At 42.8% G+C, this 19,651-nt stretch overlaps 1 protein-coding gene and 1 long non-coding RNA gene across 2 annotated transcripts in view; both read right to left on the bottom strand.

Annotated features, from left to right (window-relative positions):
• Positions 1 to 19,651, bottom strand: part of LOC125721584 (NACHT, LRR and PYD domains-containing protein 12-like) — a 499,105-nt gene that overhangs the window by 427,222 nt on the left and 52,232 nt on the right. The gene's annotated exons all lie outside the window — the stretch shown is intronic.
• Positions 806 to 1,514, bottom strand: LOC125721651 (uncharacterized). Its single transcript, XR_007385890.1, has 3 exons — positions 1,262 to 1,514; positions 1,001 to 1,049; positions 806 to 915 (listed from the first exon to the last, which is right to left on the bottom strand). It is a non-coding gene; the product is annotated as an uncharacterized LOC125721651 (long non-coding RNA).

The following is a 19,651-nucleotide window of genomic DNA, read 5'->3' as shown; positions in this document are numbered from 1 at the left end:
CAACACACATGATGTTTACTTGAAATGACTGAAAAGTGATACCAGGATCAGGGGGTCAATAAGCTTTTAAGTAATAATGTGGATTGTGCTTGGGATAGAAGCTGCACGTTGTGTTGAAGAAAAGTATAGATTTTCATTTTACAAAATATTCAAATTAATTGTAATAATAATATTAGTGATGTTCATTTTTAGATAACATTAATTACATAACTAATAATACATTGAGAAGAAATGTTTTGTTATTATGTAGATGGAAAGACATGAAAGTAATGTGGAAAATCGCCTCTTACCACTGAAACACATTGGTATGGGTGGTGCTAATAATAGTACTGCAGCCAGCCAGTAGGGGGCGCTTGACATGTTGCGTTTTCACCTTTTAGAGACATTTTGGTCTCCATGTTTTTTACAGTCAATGCTTTGATGACAGATTTGAAAGCAGTATGCATAATGCATCAGGACTCACACTAAAATTGCCTATATGTGGATATATTATGTAACATGGTTCTGTAGGAATGCTGGTACCTTGGAAACAATATACAAATATACCTTATATGTGAGTTTGGATATGGGTGTGGCTGCAACTGGAGAGGCTTGTAGTACATATTCTGCAAAATGTTCATAATAGTTGTTGCAAATATTATGTAGAAAATATGACAGAGACTTGAATGCAAACATGGGTTTTGTTGGGAAAATATCAGTTCATGAAATACATTACTGAGGAAACTTTTACTTCTATTTAATACTTTTAGGCACACATACATCACGAGGAAAATAAACTATTATTTATAATAATTTATATACCGTGCAATGATTAAACAAAAAAACTATAGCATAGAAAAATCGAATGATACTATCAGACAAAATGGCCATGGAGATGTAACAGAGAGCGGTGAGCTGGAGACCAGAGTCTTGACCCTGAGGAGTGAAACATAATATTTAATTTCTCTGTTGTGTCACAAACCTGACAGATACACTACTTGTCAAAAAGAAAAGAACTTACTTCCTCACGCATTTCTAAAAGGATGCTTTTGTCAAATCCCTCCAACTCACTGAAAAACCACAGATCAAGATCACATATTATGGCCTAAATAAAAATATAATATAGATATATAATATAGACAGTTCATGGTGCATTTTGTAATACTCAAGACACACCAAGGCCATGCACAGTGCATGCTGATAAAAGGGAGGGGAAAAACACTTCAATACATTCTCTGTATCACAAGTGTTACGTCCAACAATTCAAGGTGGTCTCTCTTACAATTGTCACGCGCGCTCGTCCGATCCTCCCGTGTGCCACGCCCCCTCGTTAACCTCGTGTGGAATCCCGATGTCATTCGCTGTTTCCAGTTGTTTTCATTAGTTCTATGTATTGAACTCCGCGTCAAAATATATTTTCCCCGTCCAGTCATTTAAGTCCCTACTTCTATTATCCTGTGTTCCTAGCTGGTTTCCAGATTCTCCATCTTCCTGTTCCTGCTTCCCCGATCCGTGACGTGACAACAATCAACATGAACGCGCCACAGTCCACAGAACCAATCTGTTGAGGAACATCCTGCAAAATACAAAATAACACTAACGAAAACATTTCTTACAATTCTAATACAAATGTAACGACAGAAAATGCTGAAATCTACTTTACCATGTTTTTTAAGCATTTTCCAGTGTCCTGGGCTTATTCGGTTTGTCAGTTTGCTGCAAAAAGAATTTTGGAATTGTCAGGGGCAACATAACTACAGCTTTTCATGAAACGGGATTAAAACTCTATGTATGAATTAATGGACACACAGAAGACCTTTTGTCACATTTGTAAATGTTTCACTGTTGTGCTACATCTGGTTGTGAGTGTTACCGAGAGCGTATGACAGTCTCTGCCCCAATTGTCGTCAGGAATGAACGAAGAAAATGATGATTAAAATATTAAAAAACAGCAAACGATACGACTTAAATATTATAGCATTTATTGTACAATACATATGATCAGGAGCGCACATAACTGCATGGTGCGCAAGTACGCATTCCCCGTACACGCGGGGCAACTCCTTGTTGTAGCAGCGGAAATGCGTATTTATTTTATGTGCATTCACGCTGTTATGACAAGAAATTACCGTGCATCTTAACATTTAGGCTAATTTGTAATTCTTTCGCGGCATGAAGGCTAAAATATACAATGATTTCTTGTCATAACAGCGCGTATGCACATAAAGTAAATACGCATTTGCGCTGCTACAAGACATTACCGCGCGTATCGCTTTAGACAGCGAATGAGTACTTTCATATCAGTTATGTGCCCCCTGCATATGATCATTTTTGCATATAAAATAAGGGGGGCGACTTACGCAGGGTTGCCAACTTGGGTCAGCTTGTTGGCATGAGATTTTCAATTCGGGACAAGTCTACACACGTATTCACATTTATATAACAGTTTCATTACCTTGTAAATAGTCTTTATGGTTTGCAAACTGCCGAAACGCTTCTGATGCAACCAGTTTTAGGTTTTAAATGGATTAATGGAGATTCTCCATAAGATTTATTGCTGTGAGCGTTTGAGTCCGAAAGCCCGAGTCTCGCGGCACATACGTCAGAGTGGCAATCTGCTTACAGTCGAATCGGAGCCGAACGCGGCCGAAAGTCGCCGACGAGCTGCATAGTATCGCATTGTCTGTTATGGTACGAATGGGCGTCCGTGACAACAACTTGATTGCTTTTGAATCACATGTACTTATCTTCTCAAACTGCTTTCGAGCATCTTAACGACTGGTTGCATTTTGAAGTCTCTCGCCATCTAAAGAATGGAGAACAAAGAAATAAACATAGTTAAGATTAAAATAAAAATTACAATTAAAGTAAAAATAACGACGAAGGAAGGCGTCATTAAGAAGACAGATGACACAGACAAGCCCCGATCGACACGGAGGGTGTCTGACATGCCGAAGGTAAAGCCCTGGTTTAAGAGACCTTATTAGAACACGTTAATTATAGCATAAAATGTGTTATATCAATAATCTTTCCTTGTTTTAACAACCGGCTGTCCAGACTGGAAGAGAAGAAAATCAACGTGGCCAGAGGGTTCGTCCGTGGAGCGGGAGGGACAGGCTACCCACGCTGGAGGAAGAAGGAGCGACGAGGAGGAGGCCCCAACTGAAATACCTTCATCGAACCGACAGCAACGGCTCCTGCGATCTACAACCAGAGAGAGGCCAGGGGCAGCGTCAGCGACCGGCGGAACAGCAACTCCTGACAAGGATCCATGGACTCATGGGATATGGCCGGAGAAGGAGGACTGACTGCAGAGACATTGTTCCTGATGGACTTGTGGGTTATGGGCGGGGACAGAGGGATAATAGCGATGTTGTTGATGGACTTGTGGGTTATGGGCGGGGACGGAGGGATAATAGAGATACTGTTTAAGTGTTAATGTACAAAAGAGATAGGATAAGATAAGATAAGATAGGATAAGTTAAAATAGGATAAGATAAGCTAAGTTAAAACATAATAAGATAGGTTAAGTTAACATATGATAAGATATGCTAAGTTAAATTTATCATAAGATAGTTAAAATAGGATAAGAGCTTTACAATAAAACATATACTTACTTTTCAAACTGTGTCTTTGTCATCTCTTCATTGTTGTGTCTGTCTTTGATAATTTTGCACCGTTAATTTATATCTGACACTCTCCTAAATGTCAATAAGCAGAGACAATGGAATGGGAGGAAGGTACGGTTAAGTTAAAGGAAAGGATAAAGTATCAAAATCACAGAGTTACCTTATTTTGACGCAGAAAGAGTCATTTCCGTGTTACTACCACCTATAAGTTAATGGCTGCAAATGTTTTATAGTTTTAGTCCGGTGCACTCTGTATCCATGCTAACTAGCTAGCTAATGTTAACATGACGCAGTACAGTCTTCCAGCTTGGGGATTCCCACCCCGGTCCGTGGCCAGTATTCCGCAGGGGGATTTGCGGAGGGGTTGGTTGCAAATGCAAACGCATCCCTTCATGTTTGTGCGTTGTGTTCGGATGTGAAAATAAAAAAATCTAATTCAATGTTTATGTCATATTATACAAGATAAAACTGTAAAATAGTTTGCCCTGCATATGGATGCCATGCAGTCAGAGTATGATCAAGACAGGGTGTGAGTGTGGAAAAAAGACAAATGTAACAGTATTTGAGGGAAGAGTGAGAAGGAGGGAAATGTAGGGAGAAGGAGGTTCTTCGGAGCTCCGAGATGTGATTGGCTGTAATAAATCTGGAATATAGCTATATGACATAGTTTTTGATAACACCAGCATTTGTTTTTAGGCAAAAATGGCAGGCAGATCAGAACTGGCCGGATTTGATGCTGCAGCTTTTATTGAAAGACAAAGTGCTGAAGTTTGAATGACTGTGTGTTTATTTCAGTTACTTTATATTGGACTCAAGGATTCGTTTCATCATACAAATACAGCACAGATAATGTTTACTTGAAATTACTGAAAAGTAAGTGATACCAGAATCAGAGGGTCAATAAGCTTTTAAGTAATAATGTGGATTGTGCTTGGGATAGAAGCTGCACGTTGTGTTGAAGAAAAGTATAGATTTTCATTTGACAAAATATGCTAATGAATTGTAAAAACAATATTAGTGACATTCATCTTTAGATGACATTAATTACATAACTAATAATACTTTGAGAAGAAATGTTTTGTCATTATTTTCTATTATCATTGCTTCTTACAGTAAATTATTCTTGATGCCCCCAGTCGGTGCCCATGTATGTAAAATATGTGGGTAGGATGCCGGTTAAACCCCCCGATTCACGTGCAGCATTTGATCACAGTTGACCCCATTCATGCTGGGCAGAGTCATCCCGTCTTAGCAGAGTCCTGCTGAAGCTGTGTGTGAGCTTATTCTCCAGGTCTCACTGGCTTTTGTGTGGCTCCCCACACTTCTGTCACAGCAGAGAGTCCTGCCTGCCTGCAGCTTAACCAATGAAGCGGCTCTTTCCTTGCATATAATTAATGCAGCAGCTATTTACTTGCATCTATGACTCAGGCGGCTGCTTCCCTGCATGTGACCTACTACAGTGTTTTATAAGGTGTTTCCTTTGCTGTTCTCAGTCTCTGCCCCAATTCCCCAGTTTCTTTCGCAGTTTTTCCTGCCATCTCTGCCACAGCTTCAGCTGCATTGTCTGCAGTCTCTCCTGCACTGTCTGCTCTGGCTGCAGCTCTGCCTCTTTCAACCCCCCCCCCCCCCCTCCTATGGCTCCTGCTGCAGCCAAACCCCCCGCAGTTACACCCACTATTCCTACTACTGCTCCTGCCCCTAATGCCCAACTGCCCCAGCATCAGCAGCTCCTGCTGCCCCTAATGCCCCAGCTCACTCTCTCTCTTGCTCTTCTCCTGATCTCAGACTCCCCTGCTTCCTCTCCTCTCTCATCCATCTCTTCTTGTCGTTTTCACCTCCATTTCTGCTATGACCTGCAGTGATTTATTTCCATAATGACTGCTGCCATTGTTTGTCACCATGTTCTCTATAGCTGTCAGCAGCTGTTTAATCTGAAGGCTGTTACTCCTGCACTCTGATTCATCCAGGTTTCCATCAGAGCTTGAAGGTCTTCCTGACCCTTGGCCTGGTTCCTGATCAGGTGTGATGATCTTTGTTCTAACAGCCAGTTCTTCATTTCCTCCAGTGTCTGAACAGCCTGTGATTCCCCAGCTTCTCTCCTCTCTATCATCACTTGCTGTAGTTGTTCCACGAGATCTGCAGACTGAGCATTTTTATCTTTTCTGTTCCAGTGCTTAGAGTGAATGACATGGACTCGGCCTCCACACTTATCAACAAGTTCCTTCAGATCCTTGTTCTCCTTCACATGTTCCTCAGTGGTTTGGTTTTCTTTAAGCTCATCAGCCTGTGTGAAGAGGACACCTGTGTGTTTCAGGGCTTCCTCCCCAAACCACTTCAGTACCATCTTCACTGACTCGTTCTCTTCCCCCAGGATAACATTTCCTGCGCTGCTCTTCCTAGATCCTGTGTTTCCCAAAAGCACAATTCTTACTTCAGAAGGTGCTTTGGGAGAGAAACACGATATCAGTTACCATGAATATTATACATTTGTGTCAGTTTGACTGAAGACTCATAGCAATGTGCTACAATCAAGCCTGTCAACAGGAGGCACCGTGAATGTGGTTATAATGAACATGAACATGTCATATTGCTGTGGAAATTCTCCAGTATGACTTTAGCATGTCTTGGGTGCAGCTACTTAATTCTGTCAGCAGATGGCAGTGCAGAGCCACACAAAGCATGAGCGCATGGGAAAGAGACTGACAGTCAGAGGTACTTATTCAACTCATTTTGTTACTGAACACAGATATTTCATCTGTCTGCTTATCCAAAGGAAAACCTCATTTCTATACATAGTTTGTTTACCTGAACACTGACAGAAAAGCTTAGACATGCAGCCTTACTTAGCAATTTCACGACAGATGCTTCTGTCCAGCTCAGTGGATGTCAGTCTGGCTCAGGGGTCGGCAACCGAATTGAGAAGAGCCACTTTTCAGAAAAGAAGCCAGAGAATTTTACTGGAAACAAACATTTATTCTAAACAGACTAGCGACTTTTTATACATACCAACGACAGAGTAAAACAATTTTCAATGTTTCATGGACTTTTTAAGAAAAACAGCATGTTTGCCCTAATTTTATTAATTATATCGTTATAAGCCTATAAATTAAGGAATGGAAATTCACTCAAAAAATGCAATATGCTGTTTATTAAGAAGATAATTCCTTCATATTTTCGCATTATGTATTCAAAAAAGTTTATGAAAACAGTTGAAAACACTTGAATTAGATCGAGCCCATTATGTAACTGGAACCCCTCCCACATGTAAACACAGTGACGCGCTACAGCGTTGGTTTGTTGTCTGAGGCTATGATACTGATCACAAACACATTCTCAAATTTCACTGCACCAGTCACAGCATATGCAGGCAGAAAAATGATAGCAAACAACATTCAGCATTAGACTCTAAAACCGTCTGTAATGTCTGTGTTTATCCAGTGGACCATAAACTAAAATAAGCTTTTTATTGCCCAATTTTTATATTAGATGAGACTAAAAATTGAGAAATATCTATATGCACAAGTAGTTTTTCCTGATAAGGATATCAAGACTGTCAGCATTTACACATCAAATTATGACATATCTGAGTAGCCCAGACTGTCCGGAAAACAAAGCCATACAGCATATGTGGCTGACTAATGTACATACAGTGTCCATCCATCCACATGCGGGTCATTGTTGCAGGGGAGCCTGGGCCCATCCCAGCCAGCACAGGGCAGGGGTTCACCCTGGGTGTGACGTGCATCAGAAATACAAATTTAAAGTGATCGATATATTAAACAGTCTGGGACATTTAGAATGTTACTGTATATTTCCAAAATTTAATGATAAATTAAGCTTTCTTTTGCTTTGAGAAATTTAAACAGAAAGTTATAACTCTTTTCTGTTATGTTTCAGTGTGAGCCTCTTTTGTCTGTGAATATACTTTGACCCATCGACTGTATAAAACATGGACACTTGTCTGCATACACACAGGTGCATCCTGCCATTCTGACACTATTCTTTGGTAAGTTTTATATTTACAGAAGACATAAAAATGACAGGGCTGAATTATTCTGTTGCTGGTCGGGGGGGTTGGGTTTGATTATAACCACCACCAACTGTTATAACAGAACCATGTCAGGACACTAGGGGGCACTAAAGCATTGGGTAAGGGGAGATACAGGAAAAGGAGAGGATACAGAAGTAAAAGGCTGAGTCTGAATGCATCTGTGGTCGTGGTCTGTTGGAAATTCTAAGATTCGCAGCAGAATATTATACATGGTGTCAGAAGATCGGCAGCAGGAGCCCGTGAGTAGAAAACCAACATTAGTTTGAAGGTCAGAGGAAATACAGAGGATCTGGCAATACTAGGGCCTGCTACAGTAAGTGAGGGAGCTGGCCAGCTTACAGATGCGTTTCCAAGAGGGGAGCAAAGAAAATAACATGAGAGGTGGAGCAGATATTTTCAGTAGAACCTCCAGGAAGCTTCAATTTTGACAGGCCAAGCAGCTGGACTTAGTGCCTACGATGCTTTGAGTGATTTCGAGGAGCTTCAGGAATATCTGAAAAGACTGAGGAAGACCATTCAACTCGCTGCTGTACATGACTGGGGAGAAAAGCAATGACACGCTGGTTTTGTCTGACGAACAGAAATAGTTTGCAGAGACATTTACATTTACAGTATTTGGCAGACGCCCTTAGCCAGAGCGACTTACATAAGTGCTTTAAGACGCTGCGATGAATTTTTCCAATACTAGCTCAATAAGGACCCAGGCTATGAATACCATCTATCTGAACACTGTTGAGAAAGTGCAACAATAATTATTTTTTTTTGTACACATACACACACACGGAAAAGAGCTGAGTAAGAATACAGAGTACTACTTCAGGTATTTCTGAAAAAGGAAAGCTTTGAGTTGTCGCTTGAAGACAGCCAAGGTTTCTGCTGTTCGGACATCAAGGGGAAGTTCATTCCACCAACTAGGTGCCAGGACAGAGAAGAGCCGAGATGTGTGTCGTCCTTGTGCCTTGAGGGGTGGTGGGACCAGTCTAGCAGTGCTGGAGGATCGGAGAGATGGGGGTGCAGTACGGGGTGTGATGAGGTCTTTTAGGTAGGATGGTGCCAGACCATTTTTGGCTTTGTATGTGAGCATCAGTGTTTTGAATTTGATGCGGGCAGCTACAGGAAGCCAGTGGAGAGAGCGCAGCAAAGGAATGGTGTGGGAAGTTTAGAAGGTTGAAAACAAGTCGAGCAGCTGCATTCTGAAGCAGTTGGAGGGGACAGATGGCACGCAGTGGTAAACCCGCTAGAAGCGAGTTGCAGTAGTCCAGGCGTGAGATGACGAGGGACTGGACGAGTATCTGGGTAGCCTGAGTGGAAAGAAATGGACGTATCCAAAACCAAAAGCTCTGGCTGAATATTTTATTATTAAACACATTATAATATACGAGAGAGCAAATTTTAACAGCCGAAATCAACAGGCAGGTGAATCAGCAGGAAGTTGTATTATAATATAGTGTTAGCTGAGGTGGCATCACCATATGCACTGTCAGCCCCTGGACATGGAGCTCTGTACACATGGAGGTGAGAGTCAGCTTGGCAGCAAAGGGCAGCCACCTGCAGTGGCACCTATGGAGCTGGGAGTTAAGGGCTCTGCTCAAGGGCCCAGAGACATGTGGCTATTCTGCCAAAGCCAGGCTTGATCGAGCAACCTTCCGATCTTCCGAGGCTTAGCCCGCTCTGCCAAATATTAGGATCTGTGTGGACCTCACAAGACTCAATGGAAGTGTCTGCTGAAAGAGGCACATACTCCCAGCTGTGGATGACACACTTGCCAAACTGGACGGGGCAGTAGCGTTCTCCAAACGGGATGCCTGAGCGGGATTCTGGCAGATACCCTCATATAAAGACTCCCAGCCCTTGATGACCTTCATTACTCTCCTTCAGCAGGTACTGTTTAAACAGACTGCCTTATGGGATCTCCTCGGCACTTGAGCACTTCCAGCTGAGAATCTCTCAGATTGTTTCAGGCACACCTAGAACAATGTGCTATACTGATGACATTTTGGTAGTTGGCAAAGACCAGAGGGAGCATGACGATAGGCTATGCAAAGTTCCCCAGAAGTTTGAGAATGCAGACCTCTCTCTAAATGAACACTGTGAGTTCAGAGTGAATGAAGTGAAGTTCCTGGGACATAAAATAAGCGCTAAAGGGACTGAGGTGAATCCCGACAACATTAAAGCCGTTATCAACATGCCCAAACCTCAGAGTACTGAAGGAGTGAGACGCATCGTGGGGATGGTGAACTACATTGGCAGGTTTTCTCCCTGCTTGCCCCCAGCCAGATGGAGAATACAGACCAGTGATGTACATGTCTGTGTAGGAGTCTGACTCCCAGTGAAACCCGATACGCACTGATCAAAAGAGAGAAACTCCTGTGTCAGCAGATGCATCGTCATACAGCCTTGGAGGAGGGCTAATGCAGAGGCAGCCAGATGGAGAATACAGACCAGTGATGTACATGTCTGTGTAGGAGTCTGACTCCCAGTGAAACCCGATACGCACTGATCAAAAAAGAGGCCCTTGGTGTGACACGGGCCTGTAAGTGAATGATCATATGTCTCTTGGGATTGGACGTCACGGTGCATACAGACCACAAGCTCCTCATCTCCTTGATAGGTTCTTGACCACTTGATGACTTTCCTCGAGGAACTCAGACTCAGATTGAGGACGAAGAGATTCAAATACAGAATCATTCATGTTGCAGGATAACAACTGGTGGCAGCTGGTGTGTGACCACAAGCTCCACTCGGATCCGAAAACACAAGGGAGAGTGACACACTGGAAAGGGAGAGTGACACACTGGAAAGGGAGAGTGACACACTGGAAAGGGAGAGTGACACACTGGAAAGGGAGTGTGGAGTCTATATCGATCATGTCATGGAGCACATACCTGTGACAAAGACTAAACTAGGTCAGATTAGAGACGTGCTGAATGAAGACAGAACCACGAGGCACTAAGACAGTTCGCAGACAGAGTTTAGCCTGTACACAGGAAAGCCGTCCCAGGGAATCTCTTACCTTACTGGTCGTTCAGATTGGACACACATGTAGCAGAGGATGTCCTGCTAAAGGGAGAACAAATCCTTATTCTGACCAGAGACATCAGAGAAATGGTGGAACAGTGTGACATAATCTGCCAGCATTCTGGCCAAGTAACAGAACCTCTCCTCACAACACCTTTGCCTGCAGGACCATGGTAGAGAGCAGCTGCAGATATTTTCCAGTGGGAAAAAGGTCACTACTTAGCTGCAGTGATCACTTCTCCAGATACATAGAAGTAGCCAATCTGCCGACTCTCACAACCTGAACATGTCAGTAGTAGCCCCTGAGTTTTCCCAGTGCAGCAGAGTGTCAGAGAGCTGTTAGAGCAGTCAAACACATACTGAATAAAGATTAGGATCAGAAAGCTCTCCTGGCTTACAGAACAACTCCATTAGGACATGGAGTCTCACCAGCAGAAATGTGATGGGGAGAAAGTTAAGGTCTACAGTTCCAGTCCCTCCTCAAACACTCAGAGCGGAGTGACCAGACCTCTAGGTCATTAGAATGAAGGACATGAAGATAAAATGAATCAAAGAAAGCTTATGGAGAAAGAGGCAGAGCAGGAGAGCAAAAAAAATCAGGCAATTTACCCTTTCCCTCAGCTTATAAACCCTGATCATGGACTCCGTGGTGGGAATAAATGCTCCTTTTCTGAAGGCGTCTTTGCTGTTAACATGTCTTTGCTCTCCAGGTGTAGATGTGACTGACTATCATGTGGTCTGCTTGAGGTGTGGTTGGTTCTTTTTGGTTTGACAGTGGCAGAAATGTGGCGATCACTGCATGTTTCAGTCACTGTACCCCACAGCGCAGCAAAGCTGTCCTCTTTGCTATGTTCTCCAAAGGTCTGTCTGAGGGTGTCAGTGAGGTCGGCTGCTTTGCTAAGATCAGCCTTAGGTGACTGGAGCACGTCTGGCAGAAACTTTGCTTGACCGAGCACCTTTCTGAACACTACAAGGAGCCCTACAAAACTCAAGTCAATCTGAGACTGCAGTCCTCTGGCTTCTGCAGCTCTCTGGGAATCGGCATCATCTAAAATCTCACCCGGCAGCCTTAGTACAGCACTCAGCCTCTCCGTAAGGTTTGTACACGCAGCATGGCAGCAGGCCCATCTAGTCTCACTGAGCCTTTGCAGTTCCCCTGGGCCCCACTGAACATTTATTTCTATACATCCAGCCATTTCTTGTGAACATATGAGCCTGACATGATCACATACAGTCTTTCCAGCAAAGAGAAGAAAACACGCAGCTACAGGGACATTTTTCACACAGTCAACAATGACAAATGCAAACAGTGTGGGCTGCAGTGAACATAAAATGCATATCTGGCAACCTCTCTAACTCCTGTTTGGACCCCAGAGCATCTGCCACTCATGACCTTCACTGCTTTGGCCACCAGCTTCTCTCTGTATTCCAGCCCATACTTATCCAGACATAGAATAGAATAGAATAGAATAGAATAGAATAGCTACTTCATTGTCATTCAGAACATACACCGGTTAGTGCACGTCAGGGCAGAATTACATTGCATTGACTCATCATCGGCCCAGTAGAGTAAATTAAAAAATAATATGAAGTGGAATTAACGTGGAATATGCATAAAAATATATTTACAGCACTATAGCAGCAAACACCAGTGTACGTCGCCGTTTCAGACATGTTGCAGTAGACAATTTAAAAAAAAGCAATTCTTGAAAGTGACGTGTGGATGGATGGAGAGAGGCGGAGTGTGGGGGGGGGGGGGCTGCCATGAGGTATTGAGAGTTCAGGAGTCTAATGGCTTGAGGAATAAAACTCTTAGAGAATCTGACTGTCCTGGTCCTGATGCTGCAAAGCCTCTTCCCAGAGGGCAGCAGGGTGAACAGTCCGTGGTGGGGGTGGGCGGAGTCTCTAATGATGTCACGGGCTCTGCTGAGACAGTGTTTGTGCGCAATGTCCTGGATGGATGGAAGAGAAGTCCCGATGATCCTCTCTGCAGGCCTCACCACTCTCTGCAGCCATTTCCTGTCTGAGGCTTTCGAGCTGCCAAACCAGATGGAGATACAGCTGGTCAGCACGCTCTCTATGGTGCCTCGGTAGAAGGTGCTGAGGATGGGAGAGGAAAGCTCTCTTCATCCGGCGCAGGAAGTGCAAACGCTGCTGAGCCCGTTTAACCGGTGATGTTGTGTTTGGTGACCAGTCCAGATTGTCAGTTATCTGCACCCTCAGGAATCTGATGCTGCTGACCACCTCCACAGCACTGTTGTCAATGACCAGTGCTGAATGACTGGGCTGTTTCCTCCTGAAGTCCATGATCATCTCCTTGGTCTTCTCCACATTCAGGATCAGGCTGTTTTCACTGCACCATCCCACCAGTCTCTTCACCTCCTCTCTATAGGGCAGGTCGTCGCTGTTCCTAATGAAACCCACTAATCTACTTTGGATTAAGCCTGAACACCACCTCACACCCCCCCATCATAGATGCCCCACCATAACACTGCTTTAATATATTACCTGCACTGAAGCCCGTTTGGAGTGAGGTGTTTCAGTGCTGCTCCGGTCTCCTCCCACAGTCCAAAGGCGTTCAGGGTTGGCTGATCGGCGTCTCTAAATTGGCTCTGTACTTGTGTGAGTGTGGCTGTGTGAGTGTGTGTGCCCTGCGGTGTGTTGGCGCCCCCCAGGGTTGGTGGTTGTTCCTGGGATAGACAATTCTATATTATTCTATTATAAATTTATATTTAGTTACATCAAAGGCGTTTGAGTAGCTTGCAAACCCTATAGACTATTTACAAGGTAATAAAACTCTTACATACATGTAAATGCGTGTGCAGATTTGTCTCGAATTGAAAATGTCACAGCAGCCAGGAGACCAAAGCTGGCAGCCCTGTGAACCTCTGACATATATGTAAATAAGCGGGAAACCTTTTCCTGCCACTGAATTCGCTTTCATTAGTGTGTCATTCAGGCCACACACTGGTTTGTGTTAAATTTGCCAGACAAAAAATAAAGATCAGGCTAAATAAAGATGCGACACAGAAATGCCTGAGTGATTCGGTGTCCAAGGCCTGTGAGATACTGGCACCATATCCAAGGGGCCCCATCGCGGGGACCCAGATAAACAGCTTTTGGAAATGGATTCATGCATTTCATCTAACTCAGTACAGAAAATCACCTCCAGACATCCAGACAGGACATCAAGGGCCGTGCTGCATTTAACCGTAAGCTTGATTATTGAACAAGACATACAGTAATAACTGCTTAAACAAGCTGATTTATCAGTCTGTTTTATAATAATACACTCGTTCCTTCCTGAATAACCCCTCACCCTGTTGAATACAGTGATCTGATGCCCATTGCTAATGTATGGCGTGCAGCACTTGATACTCACAGGATGCTAATTCATTGCATGGAGATTTCGGTTCACTTACATTTTCACCATATTGTGTGCGGTAAGTGCAATAACCAGAGGAAACCTGGTAATCTACTCAAACACGTCTAGGTCTGATTTAGAGTCAAGGCAAGAGAAAATGTTATTTACTGATTTTCAAAGTGTTCTCTCATCGGTAACACTTTATAAGCACACATAATGTAGTATTATGCTGTTACTTATGTATTAATTAACCACAAACTAAGTCTTAGTCAGCAGCTTGATTTTGTCCGTAAATATGGCCGCTGCACACGCTGCATCTAACCGCTGCTGTCTTGGATTTTTAAAGGTCGCATGCAGGAAACGGCAACATCACGTTCATCTAAAACGGGAAAGTGCTGAACTTCAGCGGCGCGATATCTGTTCCTGCAAAATATATGGATGATTTATGGCTCATAATATTATTATTTTTTTATTATTATGAAAGAATGCAAATGACTGCTAGTTACAAACTTGCATAAAAAGAAATGTCCCGTTAAAATGGAGTAATCATGGTATTTCATATCGCGCATAGATCCGCTTTCTTATAATTTAATTCTGATCCTATTTTATTTAGTAATCTGTGTTTTGTCTCCCCCTAGTGGCGTCCCTGAAAAGTACACATTGTTTCCGGAATGATCGCTTTTCTGTGAATTGACGTGACCAGTGGATGTAAGAAATATGGCAGCAGTTTGATAGAGAGACATTATAACTGACTACAGTCACTTTATAGAATGTTAATCTACAATAGCAAATGAATCCAATGGTGGATTGTCAATGGATGTTTGTGTATATTTGTACACGTCTGTTATTAATGATAATGCATGCAGATAAATTTAGTGGCTTTTGCCAGCCGGGCGTGGGAGGGGTTCAGTATCTATCTATGTATCAATTTATCTGAGTCAGACAGATTAGTGGGGGCAGAGGAGTAAGGGTACATGGGCACCTGCCCGTTCTGTCTGACGGAGGAGCATCCAGACCTTTTACAGTGGGCTGGGGGTGGCAAGGGTGTCTGGGCACCTGCCTGATTTGTCCGACGGGGGCATAACCAGACCATTTACCGTGGGGTGGGGGTGGCAAGGCTGTCCCGTCCTGTCTTATGGGGGAGTAACCCGGCCTTTTACAGTGTGGTGGGGAAGGGACCCTGCACACACCAGCCCATTCTGCGTGATGGGACATAACCAGGACCTTTACAGTAGGGTGAGGGTGGCAAGGCTGACTGGGCACCTGCCCCTTCTATCTGACGGGGGAGCAACCAGACCTATTACTGGGGGGTGGGGGTGGCAAGGCTGTTAATTATTTAACAAAACAAATTTCATTATTTATTGAAATATATTTATAATAATTTTATTTACTTTAATCCACTGAAGCAGGATTGTAACAGGACATAATTATATTTTCCAGTGTTTTTTGTGTCTGTTATGTCTCCTGTTAAATGATTATTATACACATTGCTTCAGTGTGATTGTGTCAGTAATGTTCAGCTGCAGTAATACAGTGAATTTAACTGAATCCAGCAGACTGTGGTTTCATTATGTTACTCAGTTATGCTTTGGGTGACGCTGAAGCAGGACATTAATAGGACAGAACAGAAAGCCTTTATTGTCATTGTACAGGGAGGAAATACAGTAAATGGACATAAATATATAAAATGTACATATACAGGAGAAGGGGATAGCCCCCCCCAATCAGGATTACATTTAGTTACATTTAAGTCAGAGAAAAAAACTATTAAACAATATTTTTCATGTTACTCAGCTCACTGAAGACAGTCATTTATTTTTTGTCAAACACAGTACTGTGCAAAAGGCTGTCCAAAGAAATGTTTAAAGCTGTTTATCTGGGTAGCAAGTGTACTTTGGCTTAGAACAAAAAAACACAATTTAACATTAGAATGTCTGCAAATTAAGAGTAACACAATAAAAACTAGTAATAATTTCTTCTGTTTTCTAAAAAGTTACTGATATCTAGTTGGATGGCTAGATGAACACCGCTTCAGTTCCCAAACTTCTCCTCAGGGGCACCTCAGCCGTTCCACGATTTTGTTAAATTTCACCAACAGCTGAATTAAATAATTAAATATATTGGTTAAAAAGTCAGTGAGAGATTGACTAGCTGTATGAGGTCTGCTAGCGGCCAAGTCAAAAAATACATGGCTGCACTGGATGGTCGCTGCAAATACTACGATGATTTTAGCTGTTGGGGAAAGCGTCAGGCTTTCCACCCCAACTCTGCACACACTATTAATTACGAGACAACACACTTAAAGTTTTACTTGCGCAAGGGTAACCACACTCTCTGCAGCATGCGCTACAAAGGAATGTGTTACAAAGAGTGGTTCCCCTTGGCACCTTTATTTATAGTCAATGGGGGGCAGGGGTCTTGGAGTGAGAACAAAGAAAAGACTGTGAGAGTAAGAAGAAGTTCTGGTTTTACTCAGATGGACAACTATTAAACACGAGCTCGGGATACGTGTAAACTAATATAATCTAGAGTATGAGGTTAAAGGAAAACAAAATAATGTATATACATATTTACACTCATTGCTGATTATACAGAAATGATAACAAATGATTAATAACAATTTCTTCAACCTAACAATCCCTCCTGTTTATCATGACAATATGATCAGAAACATCAGTATTGTACAAATTGCAAAAGCACTTTCAGCACAACCGTCATTCAGATCACATCATCATCATTGTCAAGAGGGCTAGACAAGGTTAGTACGTCCATTCGTTCTTCTGCAGTGTATAGCAGAAAAACAGAACTAAAAGTGTGTTGTATCATGGAACGGAGGCAAGGTAAAATACAAATGAAACAACAACATACAAATAATAATGTAACAAGAATGGGGAGTGAGAACTTTAGCAGTAACTGCCACCAGGACCCAGTGAGAAACCAGTCCAACCATGAGGGACCGGCATGGGAATCCAGGGACATGATCTTCTGAAGTTCTCGCAGACGGTCCAAGGCTGCAGTCATGTTGGGTGAGTGCACATTATCGGGAATATACGTACAGCAGGTATTATTTAAAAGCACGCACACACCACCTTGTGCAGCAGTAAGTATGTCTAAAACCATTCTATTCTGAATGACCATCTGTTTAATAGCATCTATCTCTCCATTCTGTTGCTCATTTATTATGATGGAGTTATTTATGAACAGCCCCAAAGGATAATCAATAGTTTCTAATCGTAACGTATTCTTTGCTGGTCCTACCCAGGGAAAAAGAGACATTAATACTTTCTGGTCTGTAGACCAATGTTTGAACTCCTGGGGAACATCTGAACCCCAGACACTGTCATGAGGACGGAGAGGGGCGGTAGTTATAGTGGACCGGCGCCTGCGGTTCGCTGGTGTAGACGACAGTGACACCAGGAAAGTATGGTCTGACACAAAGATTGGAGCGCACACACCATACCAGTTATAGGGCAAAATGAAATATGCACGGGGTCCACATAACCAAGCTACTCCTTGCACCCAGTAGGTGCCATTACTAAATCCACTTATGTTTACCGGGGCACCTTCTCCGTGTACTAGTATTTGGGCAGAGTTGGTGGTGTTCCCCATATGGTGGGTGCCGTTCATTTGGTCATAACACATTGAGTGATTAAATGTTTTAGGGTCCATGTTCAGGTGGACAGATAAGCGGAAGGATATATTTGACACTTTTATAGCAAAATCGATCCAAAACTGCTACGCACATACGCCATTATCCAAACCAGCAGTATATGGATCTGTGTCATCTATTTTTATATAATCATGCTGATAGCCTACACCTGCAAAAGAGGCAGCACACTTTGCTTGTGACTTATTCATAGGTTTCCCATATATAGTTAATTCATCGGCATGAGATGGCATGTGGGTACAGACATGACAATTAGTTAAATTGTCTTTCTTTGCTGAATCATAAACATAACGGTACCAATAGTTTTGTAGGAAAGGATGGGTCTCATTTGTGGAGATAGGCCTCAGGTGGGAACCATCATGTGTCCATCTAGGTGGACGAAACACCTGCTTTGGTGTGTGCAAGAGCAGACCAACAATTCCCATAAAGAGAATTACACCGAGAGTTACCTTAGCACATCCCCACCCAATCAGAGCCATTCTAAATGGAGTGCAGATCAGCTGTTTTCTTCACCGGGTTGAGACGTCAGTATCCTATTGATTGCTGCGCCTTTGTAGCGGACTTCCACTGCTACTCCGAAGGTACAGAGGTCTCTGATACGGGCTTGATGGGCTTACAGTGACTCTTATGTGTCCAGGAAGGTCGCTCTGCTATTTTCACCGCTGTTGGTGTTGTGAGGAGGACTTGATAAGGTCCGTCCCACCGAGGCGTGCTCCAATCCTTTCGCAACAGGACCTTGACCAGGATCCAATCTCCTGGCTGCAGATTATCCTGTTGAACAGAAACAGAATTTACCGGCAGACTACTGGGGCTATGTTTTTGTTGTGATGATAATAGCTTACGCATCCAATCGGCTAACATATTTTCTCTGTCTGCTTTTCCTATATCACTCATTTCGGTTGCTAAGGGAAACGGTCTACCATACACTATTTCAAAAGGTGTCAATCCTGCAGGAGTGGGAGTTATTCTCATCCATAATTTTACTCGGGACAAACATTCTGGCCACGGTCTTTTTGTCTCTTCCATTGTCTTTCTGAGCCTTGTTTTAATGGTGCCATTAGTTCTTTCTACCAAGCCTGCGCTCTGGGGCTGATAAGCACAATGATTTTTGATCGTACACCCGAGTGCTTGTGAGCAGAGGGACATGGTCTGATTTACAAAATGAGTCCCATTGTCTGATCTTATAATATGAAGTATGCCATAGGTAGGGAAATAATGGCCTACCAAACATTTTGCAACAGTCATTGCATCACAGTGCTTTACAGGGTATATCTCTACCCATTTAGAGAAAGTATCTATAATAACTAGACAATACATCTTTCCTTGTGACCAAGATAATTCAATAAAAATCCATATGTACAACTTGAAACGGGTACTCAGCTGCGGGAAACTGGCCACGTTTTGGTCTCATGTTACCCTGTGCATTATGTTTGCAGCGAATTAAGCACGCTCGACAAAATTGCTTTGCGTAATCAGAAAAATTTATAGTATAAAAGTATTGCTGGATGATATGTACCATCCCTCCTGTTGAGACATGAGTATTTCCATGGCTCACTAAGGCAGCTGTTTTATATAAATTTTTTGGTAGGATGGGCTTGTCATTCATATAATAAACTTTCCCTTGCTGTATTGCTCCCTTCTTAATCCAGCTCTGTATTTCTGTTTTATGTGCATGAGTCTGTGCATCACATAATACATCACTATCTATCAACAAGACATCTGTAACATTTAAGGCAGGTTGTTTTTGTGCAGCACTTTTTGCCGTCATGTCCGCAAAACTATTTCCTTTAGCTATTGCGGAAGCATCAGTTTGGTGTGCCTTACATTTGCACATTGCAAGGCAATTTTGTAATTGCACAACATCTAACAACCTGAGTAATAAGTTCGTATGAGTTAAAGATGTCTTGAATCCTCTATTTTTCCACACTCTTGCATGGTGATGA

Source organism: Brienomyrus brachyistius, unplaced genomic scaffold (assembly GCF_023856365.1).
Source record: "Brienomyrus brachyistius isolate T26 unplaced genomic scaffold, BBRACH_0.4 scaffold34, whole genome shotgun sequence".
NCBI classification, from domain to species: domain Eukaryota; kingdom Metazoa; phylum Chordata; class Actinopteri; order Osteoglossiformes; family Mormyridae; genus Brienomyrus; species Brienomyrus brachyistius.
Note: the sequence above shows the minus strand (reverse complement) of the source record. Positions and strands in the feature narration are given on the sequence as shown.